We start from the raw sequence: 9613 nt of genomic DNA, 5'->3' as shown, positions 1-9613 counted from the left end.
AAAAGCAAAAAATCGTAGACTGGAGATGGTGAATCGTCAATTGGAGTTGGAGGTGAAGAAGATCAAAGTCAAATGGTTCTTGGTTGTTTGCATTATGGTTATCTGATGGTTATTCTACTTTTGAAATTAGGGTTTATGGTTATCTTAGAATGGGGGTGTTTATCTAGTTATAGGTTTATATTAGGGAGGCAAGTCTAAATTAAAAATAGTATTGTTGGGGCTGTTTCTTTAACTATATGTTTAGATTGGGAATGCATGTACTTCAACATACCAATGATGTTAGTTGTTAGTCTAAATAAATATCAGTGATGTCGTATTTGTACTTCAACATACTTGTTAGTTATTATAGCTGTGATGTTAGTTATACTTCAGGTGTAATTCCTCTAGTTGTAGTTAGTCTTTACTAAAAATAGCAACTAGAACTTTGAGTTAGAACTATTTCTTAGACTTTCATTGACTTTTGACTTGGGAATTAATATGTTAAGATACTTTTTCATTAATGGGATGGAGTTATGAAGTTACTTTTAGGTAAGAATGAATGTTGTTAGTAGATTGAGGTAAAGATTGGAGACCGTGTTGTATTGTTTTCTATTCTTCTATAAAAATCTTTCTAACAGGTTCCAAGAAGAGTAAAAACTTCTATAAAAGCTACTCGTGGTGGTTTTCAGTTCATTTTCAGTTGAGTGGTCTGACATAAAGTGTAGAAATGGTGAAGACCAAGTTATGCTCGAAGGAGGTGGATCTTGACAATATAGAGGAATCTGGTGCTACTGTCATAGCTATGTTGAAAGCAAGGGTGAATAGTAGGGTTTTCATGGAGTTTGTGTTGAAAAATGATAAGTTGAGGATGACTTCATGTCGTAACTGTAGGGAACTTTGTTTCATAGAGATGGAACGTGGAGATGGAAGTGGAAATCATGAGCATCTGGAAACAGATTGGCCACCACCAGGTTATGAGCATGTGGAGAGATCAGCTCGAGAGAAAAATGTACTTGTAGCTCCAGCTCGAGGTCCAACTCTAGAGGCAGATGCTCCACCACCAGGTTTTGAACATCTGGTCAGATCAGCTCGAGGAAAAAATGTACTTGTAGCTCCAGCTCGAGGTCCAGCTCTAGAGGCAGATGCTCCACCACCAGGTTTTGAACATCTGGTCAGATCAGCTCGAGGGAGAAATGTATCTGCAGTTCCAGTTCCAGTTCTAGTTCCAGCTCCAGCTCCAGTTCCAGCTCCAGCTCGTGGATTTGGTAGGAGATCTACAAGGGTCTTGCCACTTACAGCTCAACGACCACAAGCAGAACCTCAACACAGGCAACAACTTAAGGAAGTGGTTCAAGCACTTCCTACTGATGGTGTGCCCTTGCCGAAGCTTAAGAAGTGATGAAGTGATGTTGTAATGTTGTTAGTTAATAAGTTAGGGAGTACTATTTTGTTTTGATATTGTTAAGAACAGATGAAGTGATGTTGTAATGTTTTGTTTTGATGTTGTAATGTTGTGTTTTGTGTTTTGAGGACTCTATAAAATGGAAATGTTGTTAAAGTTCTGTGTGAACTTGATTTTTTGATTTTCCTGATTTTTGTAATGTCTTTACCCTTGATGTTGTAATGCTGTATTTTGTGTTTTGAGCACTCTGTAAAATGGAAATGGAAATGTTGTTAAAGTTCTGTGTGAACTTGATTTTGTGTTTTGAAATGTTGTAATGTCTTTACCCTTGATTTTTTGATAGTTTGTTCGAACTTGATTTTTTGATTTTCCTGATGGTGAATGAATGTGAAAACCCTTTTTGAGATTGGTGTTAGCCTGGTTATCAAGATATGGTCTTTTGAAGAGTGGTTTCATGACATGGTAATTGAGTACCTTGAGTTGTCTGTTTTACTTTCTTATAACACATTTTTATTTGAATGTTAGGTTTCTTCTTTGCCATTTTCCATAGAGTGGTATGTCTGGTTTTCTGTTGTGGGCTTTGTACGTTGTATGCTAATGAGTTTTTCTATTCAGGTCATGCACATTGCTGCAGCTATCGAGATTAACTCTACATTTACACCAATATTGAAGTAGTTGTAAAATATGGTCTGACATGGTAAAATGGAACCAAATGGAAACAACATAACCAAATGTTGTTAAAGTTCTTTGACTGCTTAATATGGTCTGACATGGTAAAAACCTTCAATTGAATAAGAAGGCAAAATATGGTCTGACATGAGTGCTTACATGAGGCCAAATAGGGTCTGACATGTTTCTTCTATCCAAAGCAGCTAGTGCTTACACAGAAGCTTCAAACTTATAAAGTGATCAAAACAAAACAACATAAACAACCAAATAACAAGGGCACCTTTACAAAACAACCAAATATCATGAGTAAAAACCTTGAGCATAACCTTAACCAAATTTCTGACATGAGTTACTAACAAAAACAATTCACTCCACTCCTATACAGACCCACATCACTTGGGTTTGACAACTTGAAACTTCTTCCTTGATGTTGGCAAAGGGCCGAGAGCAAGAGGAGGCAGTATTTTCTTAGTTGCTTTGAATGGTGCATCCCCCACTTGTCCTGGTGGTACCCAAGGTTGAGATGCTGGTCCTGCTGGCATAAATGGAGTTGATCCTGGTCCATGTGGCCTTGGCCTTTTGGTTGTTATTGGTGCCCTGACAGTTCCCCCAGCAATAAATGTCAGTTTGGCTGCTTCAAGCACACTAGTGGATGACTTGCCTGATTGCTTAGACAAGAAATCGCCAAATGTGTGCCTTTGTTCTGGTGCCTGATAACATAACATAACATAATTTTAAGTTAATCAACTAGGGTCTGACATAGGGAGCATATTGTAATTTAAAACAATTACAAAATATACCTTAAAAACTTGAGCAGTTTTTTATCTTCTTACTCTTGGTGGTCCAAAAGTCAGAGTTGTAGGCTGAGCTGTTGATTGAGGAGTTTCTGATGAAGCCTGAGATGCTTGCACACTTAATTTTGGAGCTACTTCAGTAGTTGACTTTGTTGCAGACTTTGCTTTGGATGCTTCAGTAGGAGCTGGTCCTTCAGAAGTTGATTCTACATACTTCTTCTTACATACCCTCCTCTTTGCTTTTGATGATCTTTGATTGAGTGGATTCTAGAGCTTCCTCAGGAACAGGAGTTGATACTTGTGATGCTTGAGTGGATTTTTTAACTTCATCTGGAACAGGAGCTGAAGCTTGTGATGCTTGAGTTTCCTCTTGAGATTTTTTGCCATGCTTATCTTTCTTTGCAGTAGGAAGACCTTTTCAAGTCTTGGCATTGTGTCCTGGGTGATTGCACTTAGAACAAACCCTCTTTGCTGCTTTTGATAATGATGCTTGAGTAGAGATGATGCTTGTGATGCTTTAGTGGATTCTAAAGCTTCATCTGGAACAGGAGCTGAAGCTTGTGATGCTTGAGTTTCCTCTTGAGATTTTTTTCCATGCTTATCTTTCTTTGTAGCAGGTAGACCTTTACAAGTCTTGGCATTGTGTCCTGGTTATTTGCATTTAGAACAAAGTTTGATTTGCTTGTTGGGATTAACTTCTTCATATGCTCCTCTAGTCCTTGCTTTTTTGGGCTTCCCAATGCCTCTGACATATGGAGGTGGTATGATTTGTCTTTCAAGATCCTACATACAAGATATATGTTAGTCCTTTTGAGATTAGGAAACTACACAATCATTAATTATAGATAGACTACAACTTACACAATTCATAGGCCACTCAGACATATCAGGCATTGGCATGATGTGTCCCATGTAAGCAAGCTTGTAGGTCGACACCTAATAATAGCTACTACAATATTCTTTCTAATATACTCTCCTTGGATACAACACTGCCACTGCATGTACACAAACTATACCAGATAACTGCCACCTCATACAGCTACACTCATGGTCAACTAAGTTCACACAAAATCTAGTTCCACTTTCAGTTTTAACACTTATCACCACCTCATTGCTTGACTCCACATGATACCAATGGACTTTTTTTATCAGTTCTTTGATTCTCTTTTCCACTTGTAGAACTAGACCATCCTCATCCCATTCCTTGGCCTTTTCTCTCCTCTTGTACAGAAAAGACATTAACAATGTATGATACTTATCAACAAAAGGAACTATTGGCTTATCCCTCAGTTCCAATATCTAATTGTTAAAAGACTCATAGAAGTTGTTACTAATATGATCACACTTTGTAGTACGATCAAAGTGTGACCTAGCCCAACATTCCACATCTTCTTGTAGCAACCATGCCTTAGCTTCCTTACATTCTCTTCCTAGCTTCTTTATTAACTTTTCAAACTCTATCTTCTTATAACACTTAGCTGCACCCCAAACTATAGTCTCTAAGTATTTGGCTTTAAAGTACTTTTTGAAATTCTTGAACATATGCCTAAAGCAAAACCTATGGGGATTCCTAGGAAATTCATGTGCCAGAGCCTCAACCAATCCTTTCTGTCTATCTGAAATGAATGTCACAGGTTCCATATGTTCATCTATTCCATACTTCTTCATTATATTCAAAAACCCAATCCAACTATCTTTATTCTCAGACCTAGTTATATAAATGGCCACATGAAACAAGCCATTGTTTCCATCCAAGGCCACCATGCTTAAGCATTGCCCTCCATACTTCCCCTTCATAAAACATCCATCTAGTCCTATGATAGGTCTACAACCATTCAAGAAACCATGCAAAGAAGCAGGAAAACAAACACACATATCCTCAAATTTCAAAGTACCATCAGTTCTAGAATAACATGCTTTGGATCCTGGGTTACTTTTCAAAATCTATATCAAGTAAACATTTGAAATAGTTCAAACACCATTATGATAAACAACCAAATTATTTACAAATATAAATAAGGGTATAAATAACATACCTAATCACATAGCACAGGCAACATGTTATAACTTGCTCCATAGTCACCACGAATATCTTGCAAACATTTCAACATTGCATGCCAAGCAATCCAATAGCTAATACTAACATGGAAATCTCCTCTCATGACTTCAGCTATGATAAATCTTGGAGACATGGTCTTGTAATGTACCTTCATCTGTGCTGTAATCTTTCTTGCAACCCAATTTGCATCAGCCATCCCATTCTTCAGTTCTGGATCAGCAGAACATATATGTTCATTTACAAATGTATTTAATCTCATTGTGAAGGCATCAGGCCTCAGTCTCCAATAAGCAACCCAAGGGCAGTCTTTACCCTTGTAGCTACCCTTACATTTAGCTCTAATCTTGTACCTTTCATTGACAGTCCTCATATCAACTTCAAATCTATTCTTTATGCAATAATCTGAAATTTCATGCCTTAGAGTTTCAATGTCAGGCCACTCCATGCCAACTTTCCATTCATCAGAACATGTTGGCATAACTATCTCTCCTTCATCCACATACACATTGGAGGTTTCATATACAAAATTGTAAAACTCATCACTCCTTAGTTGCTGCCACTCTATTTCTTCATCTGATGAGTTTATACTGTGGTATCCCTCATCAAGATCAAGCTGATCAATCTGAGGCTCCCTAAGTTGTCTAGGTGGGTTTCTAAACCCAACCTCAACATCAATCTCTACTGGATCATTTGTTGCAGGTCCTGGTACATCCACATACTCTGGCAGCTCAGTATCCATTTCTTCATCAAAAAACTTATTAAAAGTACTAAGTTCAACCCAGAAGCTATCTTCCTCATCAACTAGTATGCCTTTACCCTTCATATGTGTTGTACTTTTCTTCTTTCCATTTGCTTCTCCCTTGTCCTTACCACTCTTCTTATTTTGCTTACTACCAAATCCCTTGTCATTAAAACTCTTATTCTTCTTTTGCATGGAATTCCCCTTGTCATTTGCATTCAAAGCCCTCTTCTTAATCAATTTTTTTAAATCCATTAGTGTACACATTGTTTCATCATATTCTTGAGATGGTGGAACAACACTTTCACCCATATCATTCTCCACAAATACATGACAATACCCTTCATCATCAACAACTAACAAATCAAACATTCCTAAAAGACCATTATCACTATTTACATACACTTGCTTACCACTAACAAGATAGAATAACTTAATGTTCATATAATCCAACTTTGACATGTGACTAGGTAGACTAATATCTGCAGAAAAGTCTATCATATTCAACTCATCACTATCAACATCAAGCATTTCCTTAACTGGATATTTTGATCTGTAATCCAAATGTGACAATTCCTCTCCATTTCTTCTTTTTGAAAACAACCTAGCATAATGTATCTTCAAATTTTTCCTATCACCCATTTCTATAATACAAACATAAATGTTAACATAAAAAACCAAAATTATATCTTGGGTTGAATCGAAATTGTCAAAATTATATACAAATTTAAACTACATGCATAAAATTGTTATCTTTCTCGATTTCCCAGGTACCAAATCAACATATTCCACCAAAAATACTTAAAACAACTTTAAAATGTAACATAATTACCTACAAATTGCAGTAAAAATTCGTCCTTGCTTCTCCTCTTCAAATCGCAACAGATTGACAGTTGAAAATGATGACAAATAGCACTTGCTATGAAGACTAACACTAAAACAACATGAATTTATCAAACACGACCTAACACCATGACTCAACACAAACAATGAAAGCTAGAGTACATTTTCCCGCCTTAAAAATGAGAGAGCGCGAATTTTAGGGATGCAATCTGGACTGTTGATCGGAGTGAACAAGATGTTTACACGTGTCCTTTTATTTTTCAAGGTCTTGTGAAGTCAAGGGGCTATTTAGGTAATTTTACACTCGAAAGGGTAGTTTGGACATTTCACACGGAGATAACAGTCAAACTGCATTGACTTAGATGGAGTCTGAGTTTGGGGGGGCAAGTCTAATTTTCCTGAATTTGGGGAGCAAGTCTTATTCATCTTTGAAATGGGGGGACAAGTCTAAAAAACCCAAAGTTTTATTTAGAAGTATATGCTAACACATAAGTTGGAAGTGAAGTCTCATCCTATTTAATGGCTGAACAATGACAACAAGTTCGATCTTCTACCTTCTTTGCCAATATAATGTTAGTTGTCTTTTATTGTGTTTTTAATTTTCTCTAAAGTGGTGGACTATTTATGTTTTTGGTAAAAACTCCTTTAAACAAGGTTAGAGATTCTAGAACGACCAAATTTTCACAGAAGATTTGTATTCATTTTGTACATTACCTATTTATTGGTTTTTTTACTTTGAATCGTCCATACGTATGTCCTGAGACAAGTTTTGAGGAACCATTTGATCCATTAATAAAGTTACTTAAAGCACTATTAGCAACGTAGCACATCTTAAAATACTACTATTCCGGGAACCATTTGACCACCTACAGAAGTTTTACTGTACGGCATTTATCAATGAACGCTTCCATAATAGCTGTTAAAATTACAAAAAAAGTTTTCCCCTTGGAGGGTTTGAATTACATGATTCAATATTTATTGGTAGAGTTCTTTTCTAAAAAGCTGTGAGCTGTTTTTCAGCACTTCATGAGACTACCAAGTTTAAATTAGTCAATCCATTTATATCTGAAAATATTACCTTTCATCAATTTAAGTACACGCACTTGACACCATCAGTGTTACAAAATCAAGTTCATAGTGAAACTAAAAATCTAATTTTTACACGTTAATCTAATAGTAACTTGTTATACAGTCCAAAATAGTTGTCTAAAATTCTAAATGGCCCAAGAGAAAACCAATAATTTGTCAGCAGGGTAATAATACCTCTGCTACTAACACAAAGGTGCCGGCAGTGGCACTCTTGAAGTCTAAATCAGTATATTCTACTGTGGACGTTGGAGAGTAGGTCTCGATCACTCTATCTTCATCAATATATAATAAAAACATAACTGAATCTGTTGTTAGTGTAATATAAAAATTTAAATCAGGAAGTTGTTTATATAAGCTCAAAGATAGCTTGAGTCTAAGTGTGCATAGAAGCTCATCCAAAACAAATTCCATTAGAGACTTGGTTTAAGCAGCTAAAATGGCTCCAATATGGAAATCAATCCACTTTTCCAATATACTCCTAATCATTTTAAGCCTCTGGGCTTGTCAAGCTGCCTCTCGAACTTTGAATGAGGCTTCAATGTTGGAAAGATATGAACAATGGATGGTTCAGTATGGTCGTGTATATAACGACGCAACAGAGAAGGAGACGCGTTTTGAAATATTCAAAGAAAATGTCAAACGTATTGAATCCTTGAACACGGTTGGGAACAGAACCTACATGTTAAGTGTTAACGGGTTTGCAGACCAAACCAATGAAGAGTTAAAGGCAGCTCAAAATGGATACAAATGACTTTGCTCACCAGCAAAACCTTTACATGCCACTCCTTTCAGATACGAAAATGTCACTGCAGTTCCCTCTAGTATGGACTGGAGGAAAAAAGGCGCAGTAACCCCCATCAAGGACCAAGGCCAATGTGGTAAACATTTTACAAAGCGATCTAGGCTAACTTTTCATAATGAAAAAAACCAAATAGGCTTTATCCTCAATTTGTAACTACAAATAATTTTCTTTCTATGCCTGTTGTTGCTACTTGTGACCTTGCAGGGAAGATAACAACAATCACTAACTTAATATAATCATGTGAAATTTCAGGATCTTGTTGGGCATTCTCAGCAGTGGCAGCTATGGAAGGAGCTACTCAGCTAAAAACAGGGAAGTTGATCTCCTTATCTGAACAGGAATTGGTGGACTGCGACACTAAAGGCGTGGACCAAGGGTGTGAGGGTGGTGAAATGGATGATGCATTTCTATTTGTCCAACGCAACAAAGGCATTGCCTCAGAAACTACCTATCCTTACACTGCTGCAGACAATACTTGCAATACTAAGGAGTAAGCCTCTCGTGCAGCTGAAATCAGCAGTCACGAAGATGTCCCAAGAAATAGTGAGGTGGCCTTACTGCAGGGGCGTGTCCAACCAACCAATAGCTGTGGCGATTGATCATGCAGAGGCTCGATTTCCAATTCTATTCAAGTGGTGTATTCACCGGTCACAGATCTGAGACCTAGACCACAGTGTATCAAGGTTGGGTATGGAGGATGAGCGATGGGACTAAGTATTGGCTTGTGAAGAACTCATGGGGCAGCGATAGGGTGAGAATGGATACATAAGAATGCAAAGGGATGTCGATGCCAAGGGAGGTATTTTTGGTATCGCCATGGATGCTTCTTACCCTATTGCTTGAGGAAGCAAAGAATGTTCTATTCCCCCGGTGCGCTCTAATTTCTATATGAATATATACTAAGCTCCCTTTTAGCTGTATATATGGCTTGTCATGAAAGGATGAATGTACTTGTAAATAAAAGCTTTTGTGTATAAGTTTCAGGTGAAATGGGAACTTCTTTAGTTTTAATGACTTTTTGTCATTCCAAGCAGGAATGATTGTGATTCCTTGTTTTAAACTTAAATTATTGTTAAAAAAAGAAAGAAAAGAAACACCAATCAACAACTCATCCCTATTCAAGTTCAAACCCATCCCTTGTTCTAGCCCAAAATTACATCCAATATTTTACATGTAAACAAGCACAGCCTTCGTAATCCTGAATGCTGAAATTAGTAAACATCCAAAACAGAGTCAT

At 37.1% G+C, this 9613-nt stretch overlaps 1 pseudogene across 1 annotated transcript; it reads left to right on the top strand.

Annotated features, from left to right (window-relative positions):
• The first annotated feature begins 8010 nt into the window (after positions 1-8010).
• On the top strand, positions 8011-9219 carry LOC147497077 (senescence-specific cysteine protease SAG39 pseudogene; annotated as a pseudogene). The gene is made up of 2 exons (XR_015196797.1): positions 8011-8452; positions 8629-9219. The product of XR_015196797.1 is annotated as a senescence-specific cysteine protease SAG39 pseudogene (transcript).
• The last annotated feature ends 394 nt before the right edge of the window (positions 9220-9613 follow it).

The sequence above is a fragment of the Coptis chinensis genome, chromosome 5 (genome assembly GCF_015680905.1).
Source record: "Coptis chinensis isolate HL-2020 chromosome 5, ASM1568090v1, whole genome shotgun sequence".
Classification (NCBI taxonomy): Eukaryota; Viridiplantae; Streptophyta; class Magnoliopsida; order Ranunculales; family Ranunculaceae; genus Coptis; species Coptis chinensis.
The sequence above is the reverse complement of the archived record's forward strand: the minus strand, read 5'-3'. Positions and strand labels throughout refer to the sequence as shown.